Raw genomic sequence first — 20,041 nt, 5'->3', positions numbered from 1 at the left:
GCAGGAAATGTCTCCACGTGCGAGGGAAATCAACAATTTCCACCCACACCGGGCATTTGTGGCGAATAAGACTCTGGTAATCTTTAGTGAGCGCCCACGGGAGAACATGTGTCATCTGCGTATTAAAAAAGAGGGGAGACATCTTAAGCAAAAGATTTCTAGCTTCCATATCTGCGAGCAACACTTCATAAAATCCACACGCCCCAAAGTAGACACCACGGACAACTTGCCGCTTAAGGAGAAAATCGACCCATTGGCCGACATCTTGCGCAGTAGGCATTTCCCTGGGAAAAACAGTATAACTCATAGGTACCCGGAACGCGGAACGGGAACGGTGACGGGATCCTCGCGGAATGGGGGAACGGCTAGGGGTCCGGAACGGGAACGGCGCGGAACGGGAGGTTAAAAAACACCCAAATAGTGCATTTTTTAGCTCCTTGTGTTTAAATACAAGGAGTATTAGAGTGCTTTGACTCTAATACTCACAAAAAACTCGTTTTGAAGACCATTCAACCTTGCTATGACTAGATGAAGATGAGAGAGAGAGAGAGCTTGAGAGAGTGAGAGGGAGAGACTCGAGAGAGTGAGAGGGAGAGGGAGAGATTTGAGAGAGTGGGAGGGAGAGGAAGAGAGCTTGAAGACTTGAAGCCTTGAGCCTTGAGAGAGTGAGTCTTGAGAGGGAGAGATCTTGAGAGTGTGAGAGGGAGAGAGCTTGACCCTTGAGGATTAGCTTGTGGAGAGAAAGGGGGAGGGGGGTGCATTTTATGAGTCCTTGAGGCCTTGCACACTTCAAAAAGAAGCCCAAACATTTACTTCAATTTTTTCAATTTTTGCCAAATTTGTTTGTAGCCGTTGGCCATTCCAGGGGCATTCCAAAACATTCCGGGGGCGTTCCGGAACGTTCCGGAACGGCCATTCCGGTTTGCACTGGCCACCTGGAACGTTAGATGTTCCGGGATGTTTCGTAACGTTCGGGAAGGGAATTGCCCCTCGGAACGCCGGAACAGGGGCTAGGGGGCGTTCCCCGGTAACTCTGGTATAACTGCATTCATTGCGTACTGCGCAACTGGGTCCATGAGGTCCTGTACCGGAATACGCACCTCAAGGGCAGGCGCCTGGCCATTCCATGCTTGTCGAGCCTCCTCAAAGTCCTCGTACAGGCATGCCTTAATCTCAGAGGCTGCTTCCGACGCAGGTTCCATTGCTTTCTGACGCTTAAATACACAGAGCGAGTCAAACATAAATCAAATAAAAAAACCCCCTTCTTCAAACTGAACCGGCTAGCGAGAAAAATTCTGCAATTTATTGCGAAGAATACCTTGCAAATGACAGACAAACCACAACTCTGTACATATTCATAGAAAGAAGCAACGAAGGCCCACAGCAATATACATTTTCGATTTTCTGCCAGAGATTCGAACCTATGTGCAAACTGCCCTGTCGGTCCACTGTGGTCACAGTTGCCGTACCAACCCTACCTCTCTGTCTTTGACAATATGTCTTTGACAGTAGTGCTGGGCAAAACGGTCCTCAGCAGATGAAGCAGGAGAGCGCGCTGACACACCACACACACACGCGCGCGCGCACAAGCACTGTTGAGTCACTGCGCGCTGCTGCAGTAACACCTGAGGGCTGAAGGGCGTAAACGTGCAGGGCAGTCTGTTCGCGCAAAGCAGAGCATGAAGATCGCGAGGGGGCAAGCTGTTCACGCTACATAGAGACCCACGAGCTGTTCGCGTTGCACCTCAGGCACCCACAGTACGGTCACACACACACACACACACATACACACACACTCTCTCTCTCTCACACACACACACACACACACACACACACACTTTTTTTGTAAATCTGCTTTGATTAATTTACAAGTGGGAAACCTCAAAGCAAGGAAAACCCAAGAAAAGAAAGGGATACAAAAGACGGAGCACTATGAGGTTCCGAAGGCTAAAAACAGTCAAAGTAAATCCTGTAGGCATCAAGAGTGATGTCTCCAGCTTCATAGGCAAAATGCAGCGCTTGACCAAGAGGGAAAGGGGTCAACAAAAGTGCACTGGAACATTAAGGAGTTCCTATGATGCCAGATGGCCCACATAGTCCAAAATCTGACCCAGGTGAAGAAGACCGCAAACTGAGATTGTGGCGACCGAAGCACCCCAAAAAGCCAAAATTGTCTGTGAAAAGAGCCGGAAGGAAAACGTAGTCGAAGAGCAGTCGGCACTTGCCGAATGAAGGCTCTGGAGTGACGACAACACCACAGGAAGTGTGGCACGGTCTCCTCAGCTTCAAGGCATCAGGGCAGCTGGAAGGCGCAATATGCCGAGCATGCAACACACTGCCAACAGGTAGAGCTCCCACCAAGCACCGCCACAAGAAAACATGTTCCTTCAAAGGCAGATGACTGCCAAATGCTAGACAATGCGTGTTGCCACCACAAGGATGACTCGGATAGCGACCACAGCTGATTACCCCGATACACAATCCATACATCAGACTGAAGAATGGCATAGACACTAGCAACTGAGATGCAGTCCAATCTAGTAGTAGCCAGATTCCAATCAGAGAAGCGAGAGTCTTCATCTAGAGGAGGAATGGGCGAATGAGAAGCAAGCATGTTTTGAATCTCCCGCCAGAGAGGAGAATAGTGAGGACCCAACCAAAAACGGGAGACAGCATCAGTGAAAGAAAGAACATAACCCGAGTCATCAACCACCTGATGCACCTGAAAGATTCCTTTTTGGGAAAGAAAATACGCTTGGCGAGGAGACCGTTGAACCAAAGTCGCAGCAAAAACCCTGCTCCAATGCAGACTCTCCAAGCGAAGAGAGTTACCCCCAAAGGATTGTCGACCATCCCAAGCCAAATGCGAAGTGACAACCTTCCAATCAACAATTAGAGAAGAAGTAAAGGGACATCCAGGAATGTGTCCTTCAAGCTTCCCAAAAACAACATCCCAACAAGTCAGTTGCCAATGACCAAAAGAAGGGGTGACAATGTGCGCACATAAATGTGTGACCATGAGAGCCCAGGGTTGTTGCTGCTCCACCAAAACTGGCAACAACATAGCTTTCCGAGCCAGAAGATGACGTCTCAAGTCTAAAATATTCAACCCTCCAAGCCGCTTGGGAGAACACAACTTGTCCATAGATAGAAGCCGAATGCCCCTCTTGGTAGACGAGGTCCGCCAAATCTCTCTCACACACACACACACACATTTTTTGTAAATCTTTGGATTAATTACACGTGGGAAACCTCAAACCGAGGAAAACCCACAAGACATATCATGTATAGGCAAAACACCCATTTGGAAGTGGCTATCGTAAAGAAGCACACTTCCAAATAAAAAACAGCCATTAAAAAGTGTCAAAGACATGACATCCATGTCTTTCAGTCTACAACAATCGAAGATGGATTGTTGTAGAGAACGTTTGAAATGAGCATAGAGCTGAAACTGTCCGGATTCAAAAAGAACCACATTTCTTTGGGACCATAAGGACGAGAAGGCCCAATATCTGACCCAATACATAAAAAGCGCATATGGATGCAATTGATTGGGTAGTCTTCCAAAAATCCAAAAGTATTTCCCGAAACTGTATGCAGGGAACCTCGAAGATAATTACCTGGAAAGCATCAGCAAGAAATCTCGAGAGTCAGAGCAAAACCAAAGAAGGTGAGGAACAGATTCCATCCCGTTCGAACAACGTGGGCAAGCAGAAGAGGCAATGCGACGAAAAGCCAAAATTTTACCCACTGGCAAAACTCCAAGCATGCATCTCCATAGAAACAATCTTTGTTTTAGAGGCAGTTTGCTTTTCCAAATTTTGGAGAGAATTGATTTCCACCAAGGCAAGGTTTTATGCATATGCCAAAGCAAATTGCCATGAGTATGTATCCATGGAGAAGGTATAATAGCTCGATAAATTCTCCTCAAAGTCCAATTCTGCATAGGTATAGGTTTAGAACAAGGAGAATTACCAATGAGTTCCCAGTCTTTAAGTCTATCTTCCTCATTCAGCATCGGAATATGGATAAGAGGAGCAAGCAAATCACAAATATCCCGCCAAATAGGACGATGATGCATACCCAAAGCAAATTTTCGACAAGCCTGAGGGAAGATAAGACACATCCATTGTTATCTATAACATCCTCAATATATCTGATACCAAATTTCGTCAAGTTGTAAGCTTTAACTGGCTGTGCAATTGCCAAGGGCACTTCAAAAACCGCAGACCAATGAATACTTTCTTTACGAAATGAATTACCACTCGAAGAGGATCTTCCGGACCACTTTATCTGAGAAAGTACGTGTTTCCAATCCAAAATCAAACGTGTAGAGTGAGGACATCCCGGTATAGTGCCATCAAAATGTCCCAATGTAACTTCCCAATGATCAGTAATCCAATTGCCATAGGCCTTAGTTTTCATGGCAGTACACATGTTAGCAAGCATATGCGACCAAGGCTGTGCTTGCGTCAAAAAATCAGCAAGCAATGTGGCTTTACGTGCCAAAAGGTGAAAATGTATATTCAAAAGGTTAAGCCCACCATGCAATCTTGGAGTGCAGATGAGCTGCATTTTCAGCAAACGTAAAGCTTTGCGATGAGGATGCGTTCTCCATAACATTTCCATTGCTTGTGACATAAAGACCGAAACATCTTTATGCGTCCATGATAATAGCAAATAGAATTGAACATGTGCCATAACAATGGATTGCACTATTCGTAAACGTACATGAAGTGGCCAAGTGGACAATTTCCAATATCGAAGCTTATGACTCGATTTAGCAATCACCCATTCCATTTGTTGTTTTACTGTAATGAACCAGCCAATTGGATAACCGAGATGACGAATTACATCCTGAGGTGATAGAATTTGTCTAGGCCATAAAAGAGAGTGCCAATCACAAGAGTTAACGGGCAACAAAGTAGATTTTTTGAAATGGATACATAATCCAGCTGCCAGCCCAAATTCTGATAAAATCTTCATCAAAACTCGAAGATCCTCACGTTAATTTTTAGGCATAAAGAAGGAGTCATCCGCATATGCCTGAGCAAGAAAAGATGGCCTCCCAAGAATTTGCAATCCATGCAATAAACCAACATCAACCATCTTGTTTACATATAAGAGCAAAAGATGAGTGGAAATCGCATAAAACAAAGCACTCAACGGGCAACCCTGTCTAACAGATCTTCCCAGTCTCCAAGTATCAATAAGACCATCGGCAATGAGTGCACATGAGGTAGCATCCGAATATAACCAGTAGATAGCGTTAACCCATTTCGGACCAAAGCCCAACTTAGACATGATCTGCGAAATGAAGTCCCAGTGAATCGAATCAAAAGCTTTGGCTATATCTATCTGTAGTATGAGTACATCCTGAGAAGTGTATTTTGCATATTCAATAGCTATTGAAGCATTTGCAATATTGTCAATAATGTGACTTCTTGGGATGAATCCATATTGATGAGGATGAAGACCACCATGAAGAATATCTCTCACTCTAAGCACCAACAATTTTGAAACAAGTTTGTAGACAACTGGCATAAGAGTGATCGGTCTCCAATCTTCAAAATTTTCAGCCAAATGGTTTTTAGGGAGCAAACGTAGAAGACACACACACACACACACACACACACACACACACACACACACACACACACACACACACACACACACACGAGCTCCTCCACTCCCCTCTCATGGTCGTCAGCTGCATGGGGGTCTTTCCCCCCTTTGCCCAAGAAAATTAAAGACTACTGCACAAAGACTGCTGTCATGCAGTTGATTGAGAATGCGAGAGTGGCTAGCAATATGTCGAAGGGAGATTCCGATGGATTTAATAGCAACAAGAGAGAGTCCCAGGGCAAACAGTTTTCAGCCAAGGGCAATGCTACAACAAAGCTTGCTGTGCCTCCCACAAAGAATCCCTCCACTGATGAAGCTGACACATCCAAGAAGCAATCTAAATCTTCTTCTGGGCGAGGACAAAGATAGAAAAGGAATTTTTCTGGCAAATCTTTTGAAGAAAGAAAAGCTCTAAGGGAGGCCAAGAAATGCTACATTTGTGAAGAGGAGGGACATTTTGCGAACGAATGCCCACAGAAGAAGTCACAGGATAAGGATGACAAGTCGGAGCATAAAGGGAAGAAGCCAAAGCCCAATGCAGGACTTGTCCCAGATTTGGTTGGTGACCAGCCAGACATAGATGCCACGGAATTGTGCAGAGCCTGGGGCAAAGTTAGAGACCAGACAATATTGGCTTTCTTTGATCCAGGAGCCCGTGCAAATTTCATATCACCATAATTGGCATCAAAGTTGGGCTAATGGGTATGACAGATGAAGCAAGTTTGGCATGCCCAGATCATTTAGAGCTTGTTACTCCCATTTTGGGGAAGCTTCGTCTGCACAATCAGAGTTATGTGGATGTGGAAGAATTTCATATTATGCCATTCTTGGGTTGTGATGTGTTATTAGGTATCCCATGGTGTTATAGGTTGCATGCTATGGTGGATACTTACAACAGAAAGATTACCCTTGTACATAGAGGAGAGACTCATGTCCTTGATGAAAAGCTTAAAGGTGAGTGTGTTCTAGTTGTTTCTACTTCTGCTATCTCATTTGTAATAAAGAATCATCTTTCTGCGTACTTGATCTTTGCAAAAGAAGTACCTGAAGTTGTATCTAATTTGTCTACCTTAGATAAAGATAGATCAAATTTTTTGAGTGGTTTTAGTGATTGTTTTTTGGACACTTTGCCAAGGGAGCTACCTTTTGAGAGACCAGAGGATCATACCATAGATCTTGTGCCAGGTTCTAGTCCACTGAATAGACCACCGTACAGGGTTAGTGCATCCCAACAGAAAGAGATTATGAGTCAGGTCAACGAGCTTTTAGAGGGTTGATTCAGCCGAGTTCATCCCCTTTTTGTTCGCCTGTACTCCTAGTGCAGAAGAAGGATGGTTCATGGCGCAGACCACCGCGCTTTGAATAAGAATACCATAAAAAATAAGTTTCCCATACCGAGGATAGATGACATCCTTGATCGGCTTGAGGGTGCGTCACTGTTTACCAAGATAGACCTAAAGAGTGGGTACCACCAGATACACATTAGGCTTGAAGATGTCCATAAGACTGCCTTCAGGACAACATTTGGTCTCTATGAGCATTGAGTTTCTTGTCATGCCATTCGGTCTCACAAATGGTCTTGCCACGTTCAATAGAATGATGGACACACTATTTAGACCACATAAATTTCGTGGGTACCTTCTTTGATGACATGATTGTCTACTCAAAGTCTGAAGAGCAGTATAGGGATCACTTGACTGCAGTTTTCAATGAGTTACGCAAGAACAGGCTACTCATTAATGCGAAGAAGAGTGAATTCTTTTTGGAAGAGATTCACTTCCGTGGGCACATTGTTTCAAAGGATGGGGTATGCATGGATCCCGCCAAATTGGAAGCAATTAGGTCATGGCCAGACTTGAAGTCCCTACATGACATCCGAAGCTTCTAGGCTTGTGTTCCTACAGGAGGTTCATCCGAAATTTTGTTGAGATTGCTTAAATGAGTTACTTTCAAGTGGACAGCCAAGGAAATTCTAGCCTTCAAACACTTGAAAGAGATGTTGATTTCAGAACCGGTAATCATTTTGCCTGATCTTTTTCTCCCGAGAAAAAGATCCTTCTATTAGTTAATGAAACTGCCCATAGGGCTACAATCACCTCTGCGAGAGAGGGCTAAAACAACCATGATGGGGAGACTCTCCCAATGAAAAAACACAAAATGTACAAAGAGGCTAAATCAAGAGATGGGAGGAGGGAAAAGCCACACAGGTGGACGGTAGTGCCATCTGAGTACACCCTGGACCATGGTGTTAAAAGGCCCAGGACGCCAGAGTCGAAGGAAGGCCTCTCTGCGCTCCCGCATGCGGTCGGAGCTGCCCTGGAGTCTCTCGAGCTGTCCTCTGAAAGTGTGGATCAGCTCTAGCCAAAGATCGCGAACAGTCTCTGCTAGTGGCACAAGGTGAGCCTCATAGATGCGGAAGCAACGGGCCCGCCAGATTAACCAGAGTGTCAGGCCACTGATGAGCTCCCAATACTCCTCTCTCTCACTGCACCACTCCTGTGGAGTAAGCTATGTGGCAGGCTGGAGTGTGGGTCGCCCCCCCTGCATCACTATCATCCTGCTGGTGGAAGATAGCTCAAATTGAAGTGTCGGGCCCGGGAGGGTGGACCAAGCAGCTCCTCCCCAAGTGTACTGTCGAGCCATGGAAAGAGCAGGCATCAGCCGAAGAACACGAAGCCACACCTGCTGTGCCAAAGGACAGTCCCAAAGACAGTGACGTTGACTCTCCACAAGATGATCACAAGTTGCACATGCGGCCGAGAGACCACTATGCACTAGCCAACTCCCAACTGCTGTAGCTCTGTGTGCTACCAGCCACTGAAACAAGGTGACTCGCCTCGGTTGTCTGGAGTCCCACAACCTCTCCCAAAAGGCTGCCAAGAACTTAGCTGTGAGACCCTCCTCCTGCCAATGAGGTGTTGTAGCGGGGCGAGCCTCTGTGTGTGCTGCCAGTATGTGACGTCCCAGTCGAACAGTGTACTGAAAGAAAGGGACACCTGGGTGGTTTGCGGAAGAGAAAGGGTCCCTCCAAAGCCACTCTCCAGGATCCCACTGTACTTGTGCCAGTGGACAACACTCTCGAGCCCACAGTCTGCAGTGTCCAGTCTCAAGAGCTGCTAGGTCAGGATCGATGACACAAGTCCTCCCATAGATGCCCACCACTCGGATCCTCTGAAAACAACACTCTGCCACCTACAGGGCCTCTACTGCAACTCGCTGTAAGCGTCCCTCACCCTGTAACTCGAAAAAAAGGGAGGGAACAGTCTCCGAGCAAGCCCGAACTGAGATGAGAACCTCCAGTCATGTGAAGGCTCCCATCCACCTGGGTGCTACTGGCTCGAGAGGTGTGAGCCACTCAGCTGGAACTGCCTCTGAGATGTCCTAGTACATGCTCTGCACCCCTCTCATGCCCTGTAGCTAGAAACCTTGCAACTCCTGTGACAAGCCTGAAAACTCTAACCAGTCACCTAAAGAGCGTGCTGGACCCGCTGCCATGGGACCCCATGAAACATGAAGCCGACTACCAACCAAGTGGCCTCTCTGAGTGGTAACCATGGGGTTCCAAACAAGGGGTTGTCGTAGGCGCTTCTCCGTGCAATTAGGCTGTCGCTGCTCCAGGCCTCGCCGCAAATGCTCCCAAGATCGAAGCAAACTCACAGCGAAGCGGTCCTCGAGTCTCCTGCTCAAACCAATTCTGCACATCTCTGTGAAGATCCATTTGGTTGAACGTCGCCAGGGGCCTCCCGCCTGAGGCACCCTAGCACGAAGCGGCTGTAGCAAGAACTCCTTCGAGGGCTCCTCACCTGGGAAAAGTCCTCTGACTATGAACTTCCCAAGAGGGGTTCTGCTTTGCTGTGTTGGGTAATTGATCCCAAGCCCTCCCTGTGAACAAGGAAGAGTGATGACCTGCCAAGCCACTTTGGCCCGGGCTATCTGAGTGTCACGTTCTAACCAAAGGAAATTCCTGATTAGCCTCTCTACCGGGCTGATACAAGACCTCGAGAAGATCTAGCAGGAAGTGATGTACCACATAGTCGTCAACAACACCTGGTTGGCCACTACAACTCTGCAAACCAAAGAAAGTCGTGCTGAGCTCCAATGTAACAACTTCCTCTTGATAGAGAGGAGGAGGGGAGCAATTTGCTGCTCGGGAGACAAGTCCAGACCAACCTGACAGCCCAAGTAACGAACTGCAGTCCCTGGGGGAATCCACATGAAATCCTCACCCGGCATCCAATCGGGCACAGGAGCACTACCAACCGAGAAAGCCACTGTCTTTCTCCAATTGATCAGTGCGCTAGATGCACAACAGAAGGTCTCAAGAGCTTGCTCACACCTGTGAAGGTTGGCCTCCTGGCCATCCAAGTACAAGGCTGAGTCGTCAGTAAACTCATCGTCCAGTAGCTAATCTCCCCGAATAGGAAGTGCTAAGCCCCGCAAACCAACCTCTAGTGAGACCAAAAACCGGCTCGTCGCCTCATCATAGAACAGAAAGAGGAAGGGGCAAGAGGGCAGCCGTGTCTGACCGAACGTGTGAGCATGAAACGATCATCTCTTCCTCCTGACAAAAGTACATGACTGCGTGCTCGTCTGTACAAAGCTGACACCCCTCTGATCCAAGCATCTGACAAGCCCATCCTGCGTAGAGTGCCCTCCAGAAAGTCCCAGTCAACTCTGTCATAGGCCTTCTCAAAATCGAGAAGAAGAATCACCAGATCCTCACCACGGAGCCTTGCAAGGGGAGAAGCCTCCCAAAAAGTAAAGATGTTGTCAAGGATACTATGCTCCTTGAGAAAACGAGTCTGAATCCCATGTATAAGGCTCTCTAGAACTGGCTGGATCCTCAAACTCAGACCCTTGGCAAGAATTTTGTAGACTGAGTTGAGGATGGTGATGGGGCGCCACTGTTGAATCTGATCCAAGGAGCCACCCTCCTTGGGAATGAGGTAGATCAGACCCTCACTCATGCTGTCAGGCATCTCTCCTATGTGTAAGATGTACTGGAAAGCACTACAGAGATTCGGGCCAAGCAAGTCCGAGTACTCCAAGAAACAACTGGGAGTCAAGCCATCCTCACGTCGACAGCTACCACGGGGGAGTGCACTAAGAGCCATGTGCAACTCCTCAAGCTGAAGTGGCAGCTCAAGTCTCTGACGCATCTCCTAAGTGACAAGGCAAGGCATCTGTGCCCACACTTGCTCCCTGCATGCATCTTGACGCTCTGACTGAGGCTTTGCAGGATAGTAACTCACGGTAAAAGTTAGTAGCAACTGCACGCATGTCCTCTGGCTCAAAAGCAACTGACCCGTCGGGCCTCCTCAACTGACTGACCTTGGCATGCGTATGCCGAGGTCCCACTGCCTCGAAGAAAGCACCAGTCACTTTGTCATCCACCTGCGTCCACTGAGATGCCTGTCGATGGATGGAAAGAAAACTCGTGGCGCTGCTCCTCTGTGCTAACAAGCTCCTGGCGAACCTACTGTATAACTGCTCCTCCAACCTCTGCAAGGAAGCAACATCCTGTCTGAGACGCTCCTCCTCCTCTCTCGCTGCAGTCAGGCGAGCCAAGGACTCCTGAAGAAAGAAATGACTAAGCTGAGCTAGTCCTGAGGCCACTTTGTCAGCATGAGAATCCTGCATGTCCAAGCTCTCTGTCCAAAGAGACTCCACTCGCTCTCTGAGTGCAGAGTCCAGCAAGACCCTCTCAGGGATGCGAAGCATCGTGCTCCCCCGCCTCTGCCTATCTGTCACTGTGAGGATCACTGGTGTATGGTCTGAGAAGGAAGCCCCTGTCAGAATGCCAACTGTCCCACCCAAGTCACAGAAAAAGTCACTAGTGTAGAAGCGATCTATCCGCGATATATTCACTCCTCCCACTCTGCGGTCCGAACGAGAGAAGGCCAGGCTGTTTGGGGGCCTTGCAAAGCTAGAGTGCTGCCACACATCCGAAACCCTCAGAGTCATACAAAACCTCTCCCAAGATGCGAGCTAAACTCCCTGCACAGTAGCGTGGCTACCACCAATCCTGTCAGAAGGGTCCTCCAACATGTTGAAGTCACTGCCAATGCACCACTGCTCTGCTTGCGGCAGAGACTCAACAATCTGTGACCAAAACTCTGCTCGTGTACTCGCCACATTGGGCGCATATATGTTTAGGAAGCCCACAAGGCAACCCTGAACCTGCATAGTGATCCATTGAGCCCTGCCTGGCCCTCCCTCTGCCCACAATGGCCTGCTGTAGAGACTCCACAATAGTCATACATACCCCACCCTGGATGCCTCCAGGTCCAAAAGCAGCTGACCAAAAAGTATCATATCGTCCACGCAAGAGCTGACCACATCGTCTAATGCAGCTCTCACATAGATGATGCTCCTGTAGCATAAGGAGATCAATCTTTTCTCCCACAAGGCAACACTGAAGCTCCTGACGCAATCGACCCCTCTGACGTTGAAACCGGGGCCCACCTAATCCCTGCACTTTCCATGAGACGATCCTCATGGGGAGCGAGAGAGAACAGATGCTGCCGCAGCTGCTAGATGTGCTATCTTCGAGGCTGGCTTGGATGGGGAGTAATCCGCATCTGAGCGTCCTCTAAATAAGCGTGACTGCAAAGAGTGTTTGGCCCAAGCCCAGGTAGACCGAGCCGTGCATAAAGCAACCTCCTCTGTCCAGGAGTCCTCATGAATGTGTACATAGCATGGCGGGCACTGCGTATCAGCAAAGAAGTGAGCCACAATGTGTCTATATCTTGCTGCATCTGGAGAGGTCACAGCAAACTTGGCCAATGGCCACAGAGTTTGAAGCATGTCTGTAACTCCTAGGTCTCCCATGTGGTGAGAGAACTCTAGGGCCTGTGTCTGTAGCCACTCCAACACTGAGTCGAGAGTCCACTCAGTCTGGTCCTTGCCGCAAAGGGGAAAAGAAAAGCCAACCGCTGAGTCCAAGGCCTCTATCCCCCTACCTCCAAGGAACAGAATGGAGACGTCTGTACCTGTAGAGGGGGTCGCAAGAAAGGTTGTCGCTCTCTCGCCAAGCGACTCGTGGCAAAGGCGTTGCCAAATGATCTCCTAGCAGCCGGAGATGGCCCTGCCCCCTGGGTCGACTGAGGAATTGGAGCGGGAGGGGGGGGGGGGGGGGGTAGGAGCGGGGGGAGGGGGGGGAGAGGGAGAAGAGGAGCGAGGAGGAGAGGTGGCGGGGGGGGGCTGATGAGGAGGGGGGGAACTCGGGGGGAAGGGGGGCTGTCGAGGGTGAAACTGAGGTGGGGGCTGGAGCAGGGACCTCGTCCTGCTTAAGAGGACCGAATCGGTTCCCCGTGGGAACCCACTACTGCTGGGCAAGCGCCGTTGGACCACCCTGAGTGCCAGGCTGTCGCTGTGGCCCATGCTGTCGTCGACCGTGGACCTGTTGCCATCCCTCCTCCGCTGGAGCCCCATGCTCGGAGGGTGGCTTGCCTGTGTGCTCTGTGTCTCTGCCTGTGGCTGCTGGCCAGCCCTTGCAGGCAGGGGCTGGGCCTGTGGTGTAGGTCGGGGCCTCCTCCGTGGACATGCCTTCGCGAGATGGTCCATCTGTCGACAAATGAAGCATTGATTCGGGAGGCCCGAATACTCCACGCTCTGTCTAAACCAACCCCCACTCACCCGAGGAAGAAGGATGACCTTCGGGAGAGTGTGAGTATCCCTAACCAGAACGCAAACTGAGGGAATGCCGGCCGCCTTGGCAGCTACCGAGGCTACCGTGTGAGGTGTCTCCAGGACAGTCCCAATCAGTGAGCCTATCCTGAATAAAAGTGGTAGGTACTCCTGTTGCAAACCAGGAAAGCAGACGGAGATGGGAATGTCTCCCTCCTTTACCAAAACATATGAAGCAGGGTCAAAACCATGTCTCCACTGTCGAAAGTGGGTTCGAACTGCTCGGATGGTCAAAGGGCTCATGGTGATGACCTTGGATGCCATCTCGGAGGTCTCAAACTCGATCTGATAGTAGCCTTGTCCAAGGATGTGTGCGTCCAAGATCTTGCCCACCTCCGCGAGAAGGCGGGCCTGGAGAAGATCACGCAGCTCTCCTCTGCTAGGTCTGGTGCCGAGAATCTTGCAGATGACAGAAGTCGCCTGCAGGCGCTCTACCTCTGCGGCTAGGCTCGCTTGCTCTGTCGGTGAAAGAGCAAGTCGAATGGTGGGCTCAGCGAAGTCGGGCGAGGGGACTTCATTGGAGTTCCTCTGTGGCGGAGCATGAGTCTCCATCTGTGTCTGCTGCTGTGAAGAAAAGGCGGAGAAACGTCTATGAAGAGGGAAACTCCTGCGGGACCGAGCACGTCAAGGATATTGGTGAGGCCCGACAAGCGGGAGAGGTCGAAAAAAAATAAAAAATGAAGTGGGGGGGGGCGATGGCTAAAGGTAAAAAGCAAGAAGGCAGACGCGGCAGAGGGGGCGGCGAGCGGAAAGGGTTGCGGCGGGGGGCGGGGGACAGCGGGCGAGACGAGCAAGAAGAGGGGGGGCTGGCGACGGGCAGCGGGGAAGGGGTGGGCAGCGGATGTGGTTGGCGAAAGGCAGGGGGCAGTGGGTGTGGCAGCGGGCTGGGAAAACGCGCAGGGGGCGGGCAGGGTTGCTGCGCGCGAGAGGGTAGGGAGGGGGGCAGCGCCGCAGCGCGAAGCAGTGTGGGGGGGGATGGCGACAGGGGGTGGGGGTGGGGGTGCGAGCAGCAGCAGCGAGCACTCTCATTTTCCTATTTTGCCTGATCTCTCGAAACCTTTTGTGGTTCAATGTGATGCATGTGGCCACAGTCTTGGTGCAGTTCTAATGCAGAATGGCTGAGTAGTCGCATATGAGAGTAGAATTCTTTTGAAGATGGAAAGGAACTTGCAAGTTTATGAGAAAGAATTACTGGTAGTAATTCACGCTTTCTCTAGTTGGAAACACTATTTGCTAGGGGCTGATTTTGTCATCCAAATAGATCATCAAACCTTGCAATACTTTCTTACACAAACAAAGTTGTCTGAGAAACATATGTGATGGGCAAACATCTTCTCGTCAATGTTCCATTTTCAGATTGTGCATGTGCAAGGGAAAAAGGACGTGGTGGCTGATGCATTATCAAGAAAGCCCCCAAATTTTGGGAGTGTCAATTCCGTACCATTGTGAACTAGACGAAATGAAGACAGAATATGTTGAAGATTTAGATTTTGCAAGGATCTATGATCAGCTTGTTGATGGGCAACGTCATGAGCACTAAATGACTTTCTCACGATGCATGGAAAGTTATGCGTTACTGTAACAGACTTGGACACTCCAAGTCAAGAATCAACCGCGATAGCACCAAATAACCACTTCAAAACGAGTCACAGATCACAATAGATGTACACTGGCCCGGCGGAGTTCCGTGCCTAGAGATATTGGCCCCAAAGATTGGCGCCCCTTTCGGTATTTCTTTTTGTATTAATCAATCATCAAAGTACAAGAGAGCGGTTAGGGTTTTACTCTCAGACTCTACGTCCAGATGCTCTGAGAAGTGAGACCCTCACCACTAATTTAAAGGTTACAAGGGATGCCCAAAAGCAGAGCCCCAAAAGCTTTTAAAATAAAAAGCATCAGTTCTCTCTCTCTCTTAGAGAGTCTTTTCTCCTTTTTTATATAAAAAAAGCAAAATTCGCGTCGCTCATCATTTTCCCAAAAAAAAAAAGAAAAAAAGAAAAAAAAATTTCAGCCTCCGCGATTTTCAAAAATTAGGGTTTCTTGTAGAAATTAGGGTTTGCAGGAATTTTAGGGTTTTTGGCAGAAATTAGGGTTACTGTTGTCCGCCACATCATCACTTTGTGACATACCCCCCTCTTGAAAGCATTGTAATCGACCGCAATTACGCCTGCAAAACCGACAAAAGCCATAAACCGTCTTAGCAGACACTGATTGTTAGTACCTACGTACTAGGAACACACATCTAGCACATGTACAAAATCGACAGTCACATCACACGACATCACAGGACATCACCAGACATCAGAGGACATCACATGACATTCAACATTCATTTGGATCTTAGACCATGATTTATCGGCAATGTAGCTAGGAATCACATCTCGTTCCAATTGGGACCTCATCGATGTCCGATTGACTAACCCCTATTGCAACCATGTCTATTCGACATCAATCAGACCAAAATGCTACAGTCATTTCGGTTATCAGTTGCTACACTCAAAAGAAGTCAAGAATAAATCAGTATCATTGTCAGGAATTCCATTTCATAAAGTCATCCAGCAGAATACTGTCAGCTCTCAGTATCCCTAAAGCTCAAAGAGACATCAGTGACTTTAGTATCAAAATCAAGGCATCTGTTGACAAAGGAGTGGAGTGACTCCCCTCTTGTGCATCCCACTGCACCAAATCTTCGGCCAAGCTGAATTCTGGGTTCCGTTTGGAGTAGACTATGCTAAACCAAAACATCGAGGTAAAGTTTCACAATCCGAGGAGTATCTGCTAGGTCCTCCTCCTCCATCCACTTCGCATCAAATGCAGGAAAGTTCTTGAACTAAACCAAGAACCGCCTTCGGACTTTACCTTTCTTCGTATCGTTATGTGCCAAAATCTGTTCAGGAACAAGGATCTCCTCGTTTTATTCCACTTGGGGTTGCTCATCAGGCTCCCCATCATCAGACACATCACCCTTAACAGGTTTCAAGAGACTCACATGCAATGCATTGTGAATCCTCCAAGTATCTGGCAGTTTCAATCGGAAGGAGACATCATTTATCTTGTCAGTGATCTGGAAAGGTCCGTAGTATCGCATACTAAGCTTTGGAAAAAGCCTCTCCTTTCCCTTTTTCTTTCGTAGGCGTGCCTTCTCAAAACGTAAGAGCACCCAATCATCCTCCTCCAATTCCAAGTCGCGACGATGGCGATCCGTTGCCTTTTTCTTTCGTTCTTGAGACTCCTGCAAAGTCTTGCGAACCTTGGCAAAAGCCGTATCCAAATCTCGCGAATATTCATCCGCTTCAAATATCTAATCTTCGTGCTCGGGAAGGATGGAACCTTTGCAACACTTTCAACAATCTGACATGGCGTCTTCCCCGTCGAAGAGTGTATCGTGTTATTGTAGGCAAATTCCACCAAAGGTAAGGTCTTTTTCCATTGAGTCTTCTGATCCAAGATACAAGACTTCAATAAATCTAAAATCACTGAATTGGCAATCTCAAATTGCCCGTCAGTCTGCAGGTGGAACGATGACGAGAACTGCAACTGTGTGCCAAATAACCACTTTAAAACAAGTCACAAATCACAATAGATGTACACTGGCCCGGCGGAGTTCCGTGCCTAGAGATATTGGCCCAAAAGACTGGTGCCCCTTTCGGTATTTCTTTTTGTATTAATCAATCATCAAAGTACAAGAGAGCGGTTAGGGTTTCACTCTCAGACTCTGCGTCCAGATGCTCTGAGAAGTGAGGCGCTCACCACTAATTTAAAGGTTACAAGGGATGCCCAAAAGCAGAGCCCCAAAAGCTTTTAAAATAAAAAGCATCAGTTCTCTCTCTCTCTCTTAGAGAGTCTTTTCTCCTTTTTTATATAAAAAAAGCAAAATTCGCGTCGCTCATCATTTTCCCCAAAAAAAAAAGAAAAATAAAATAAAATTTTTTAGCCTCCGCGATTTCCGAAAATTAGGGTTTCTTGCAAAAATTAGGGTTTGCAGGAATTTTAGGGTTTCTGGCAGAAATTAGGGTTACTGTCGTCCGCCACATCATCATTGCTCATCATTTTCCAAAAAAAAATAAAAAATAAAATTCAACCTCCGTGATATCCGGAGATTAGGGTTTTTGGCAGAAATTAGGGTTTGCAAGAATTTTAGGATTTCTGGCAGAAATTAGGGTTACTGCTGTCCGCCACGTCATCACATTGTGACAGTTACTAAACAGTTATGGCCAAAGGTTTTGATGGAAAGTCATGCTCCACCATATGCTGGGCATCGTGGAATTGATGCGACAGTGAAAGGGGTTGAGGCATTCTTCTATTGGCGAGCTTTGCGTCAAGATGTTGACATATTTGTAAGATCATGCTTAGTATGCCAAAAAGTCAGATTTGACAGGCAAAAGCGAGCGGGAATATTACAGCCATTGCCGATCCCTGATAGGCCATGGGAAAGCATAGCGATGGACTTTATCTTTGATCTTCCAAGAACGCAAACAGGCAATGATGAGATTTGGACTATCATTTGTAGGTTTAGTAAGCAGACCCATTTCATTCCTGTTAGGAAGAAGATAAAGCAAGAACACATGGTCAAGATATTCATGAGCAATATCTTTAAGTATCAGGGGATGGCTCAGTCAATTGTCAGTGACAGGGATCCATGTATGAAGAGTCTTTTTTGGAAGGCATTGTTTGAGAACATGTGCACTACGCTAAAGTTCTCATCTTCGTTTCATCCACAAACTGATGGACAGTCAGAAGAGGCAAATTCTACTGTCCTAGATTTGCTCAAATGTTATGTGTTAGAGCACAAGGCAACTTGGGAACACCATCTTCCATTGGTGGAATATGCTAACAATAACACTGTGCATACATCAGGTAAGGCACCATTCGGGATAGTGGAAGGAGGGAAGAAAGTCCCACCCATTTTGCAAACTAAGGACAAGATATTTGAGGCAGATAAATATGTGCAAGGTATGGATGAAATATACAGGAAGATAAAGATTGCTCTCGAGAAGACTTAGGCTAAGCAAAAGAAAGCTGTCGACTGTTACCGTCGTGAACTTGTGTTTTGACTTGGTGATTGGGTACTTTTGCGCTTTGAAAAGGCGAGGTTAAGTTAAAGGAAAGGCAAGGAATGCTTGTTTCCTTAGCTCGGCATGCGATATTATGGTCCTTATTAGGTTTCAGAAAGGTCAGCGATGTAGCTTACAGGTTGAAGCTACCAGAAGGTTGGAAATTACATAATGCTTTTCATGTAAGCCTTCCAAGGCCCTTTATTGGTGATGTGCCAGAGGATACGCTTGATGAGGAACAACCCGAAGTGGAAGAATTGGATGAGATTCTTGTTCTTGAATAGATATTGGCACATAAGGAAAGGAAGGTTAGAGGAAAGGTTGCAAGACGATCTGGTGAAGTTCAAGAACTATCCATCCTTGTCTGTGTGCGCCAAATGGAATTTGGGCCACTCGGCAAGTCACCTATAACTCTATAAGTTGGTGGGAACTAGGAATTTAAACTAAAGGGGCAAACTGGACACATGGCACTGGTAGAGAAACCTGCAGGTCAATACACACACTCTATGCTCTCATCCCAAGAGGGGGTGCCCAAAACTGAGAGTGGAGGCTGATTTTTGTCATTGTGACCTACAGTGTGTGTGTGAGTAGTGGTGCAGGTATTTGCAGCTTCAAAGGAAAAGCTTGCCTTCTCCTTTGTCTCATGTAGCGCGATAATTTGCTCTCGTGCATCTCTCTCCCCTTTGCACATAATGGCCCACTAGTTGGGCTTCTCAGTTGACTATGTATAGTTCTGGGGTTTTATGCGTGTTTGCCAAGGCAAGAGCCTTCTGAATAGGAACCGGATTAGCTAATTGCTACTTCCCCACAGGTACGCACAATTCCATCGCGAAAGATTGCGAACATGGAGAGTTTTCTCGCGTGAAAACTCGTCCAAATCATAAAGGGAATGTCCCATTGCGTGCGGGAGCCCTTGGGACACACGTAGATGTGTTTGCTCCGCTAAAAACCATCAGCCTGCTGTGTTTTTCTGCAGGTTTAGGGTTTCACACCTAATCTCAAGAGAACACCAGGGGAGCCTCGGGAAGGCCTTGGCATGCTTAGGCATGGCTTTGGGAAAAACAGGGAATTATAGCACGCTGAAATTCTGTTACAGCTCACCAGAAGCTTCTAAATTGCGAGGGAATCCGTCCTAGACATGTTCTTTTGAGCTACAGGGGTTTGGGCGTCGTTATGTTGCGGAAATTGGGTCAAAAACCTGCAAGTTCAGCCTTCGCCAGGTTTGGACAGCTTTGTGAGACTTTGATCTACGTGTCCGGATCATCCGTTCTTAATTGAATAAAGAAATACCGAAAGGGGCGGCAATCTGTGGGGTCTACAGGGCGTCGGTCTTTGTGTGCGCAGTGACATTCTAGTCGTTGGACGCATCTGTGTTCTCTTTTCTTCCTAGTGCTCTGTGTAAAGTTAACAGGTAACTGAAATAGTACCGCCCTCTATTGTGTACAGGCCCGGTGATACACCCCCTCTCAGCATCTGATGTTGAACAAACCGCCAGAAGCCGAGGATGCGAGGTCTCAAATGAAGATGTCTGATGTGATGCCCACAAGAGGACAATTCTCCACAAGGGTAGCAACAGTTTGGGAACTCTGATCACTAAGAAATCTCCAAGTAGATGCCGTCATGAGCAATTTAGGGAACTGATGCATTTTGTTTATGTACTACTCCAATGTGTT

General features: G+C 47.8%; 1 protein-coding gene and 1 pseudogene across 4 annotated transcripts in view; one reads left to right on the top strand and one right to left on the bottom strand.

Moving 5' to 3' along the window:
• The window catches only part of LOC147461075 (uncharacterized), a 130,278-nt gene that overhangs the window by 58,498 nt on the left and 51,739 nt on the right, over window positions 1-20,041 (top strand). The window lies entirely within an intron of this gene.
• On the bottom strand, window positions 1,011-4,425 carry LOC147461077 (uncharacterized; annotated as a pseudogene).

The sequence above is a fragment of the Adiantum capillus-veneris genome, chromosome 3 (genome assembly GCF_014529385.1).
Source record: "Adiantum capillus-veneris isolate H3 chromosome 3, ASM1452938v2, whole genome shotgun sequence".
NCBI classification, from domain to species: domain Eukaryota; kingdom Viridiplantae; phylum Streptophyta; class Polypodiopsida; order Polypodiales; family Pteridaceae; genus Adiantum; species Adiantum capillus-veneris.
This window is presented reverse-complemented; position numbering and strand designations above follow the sequence as displayed.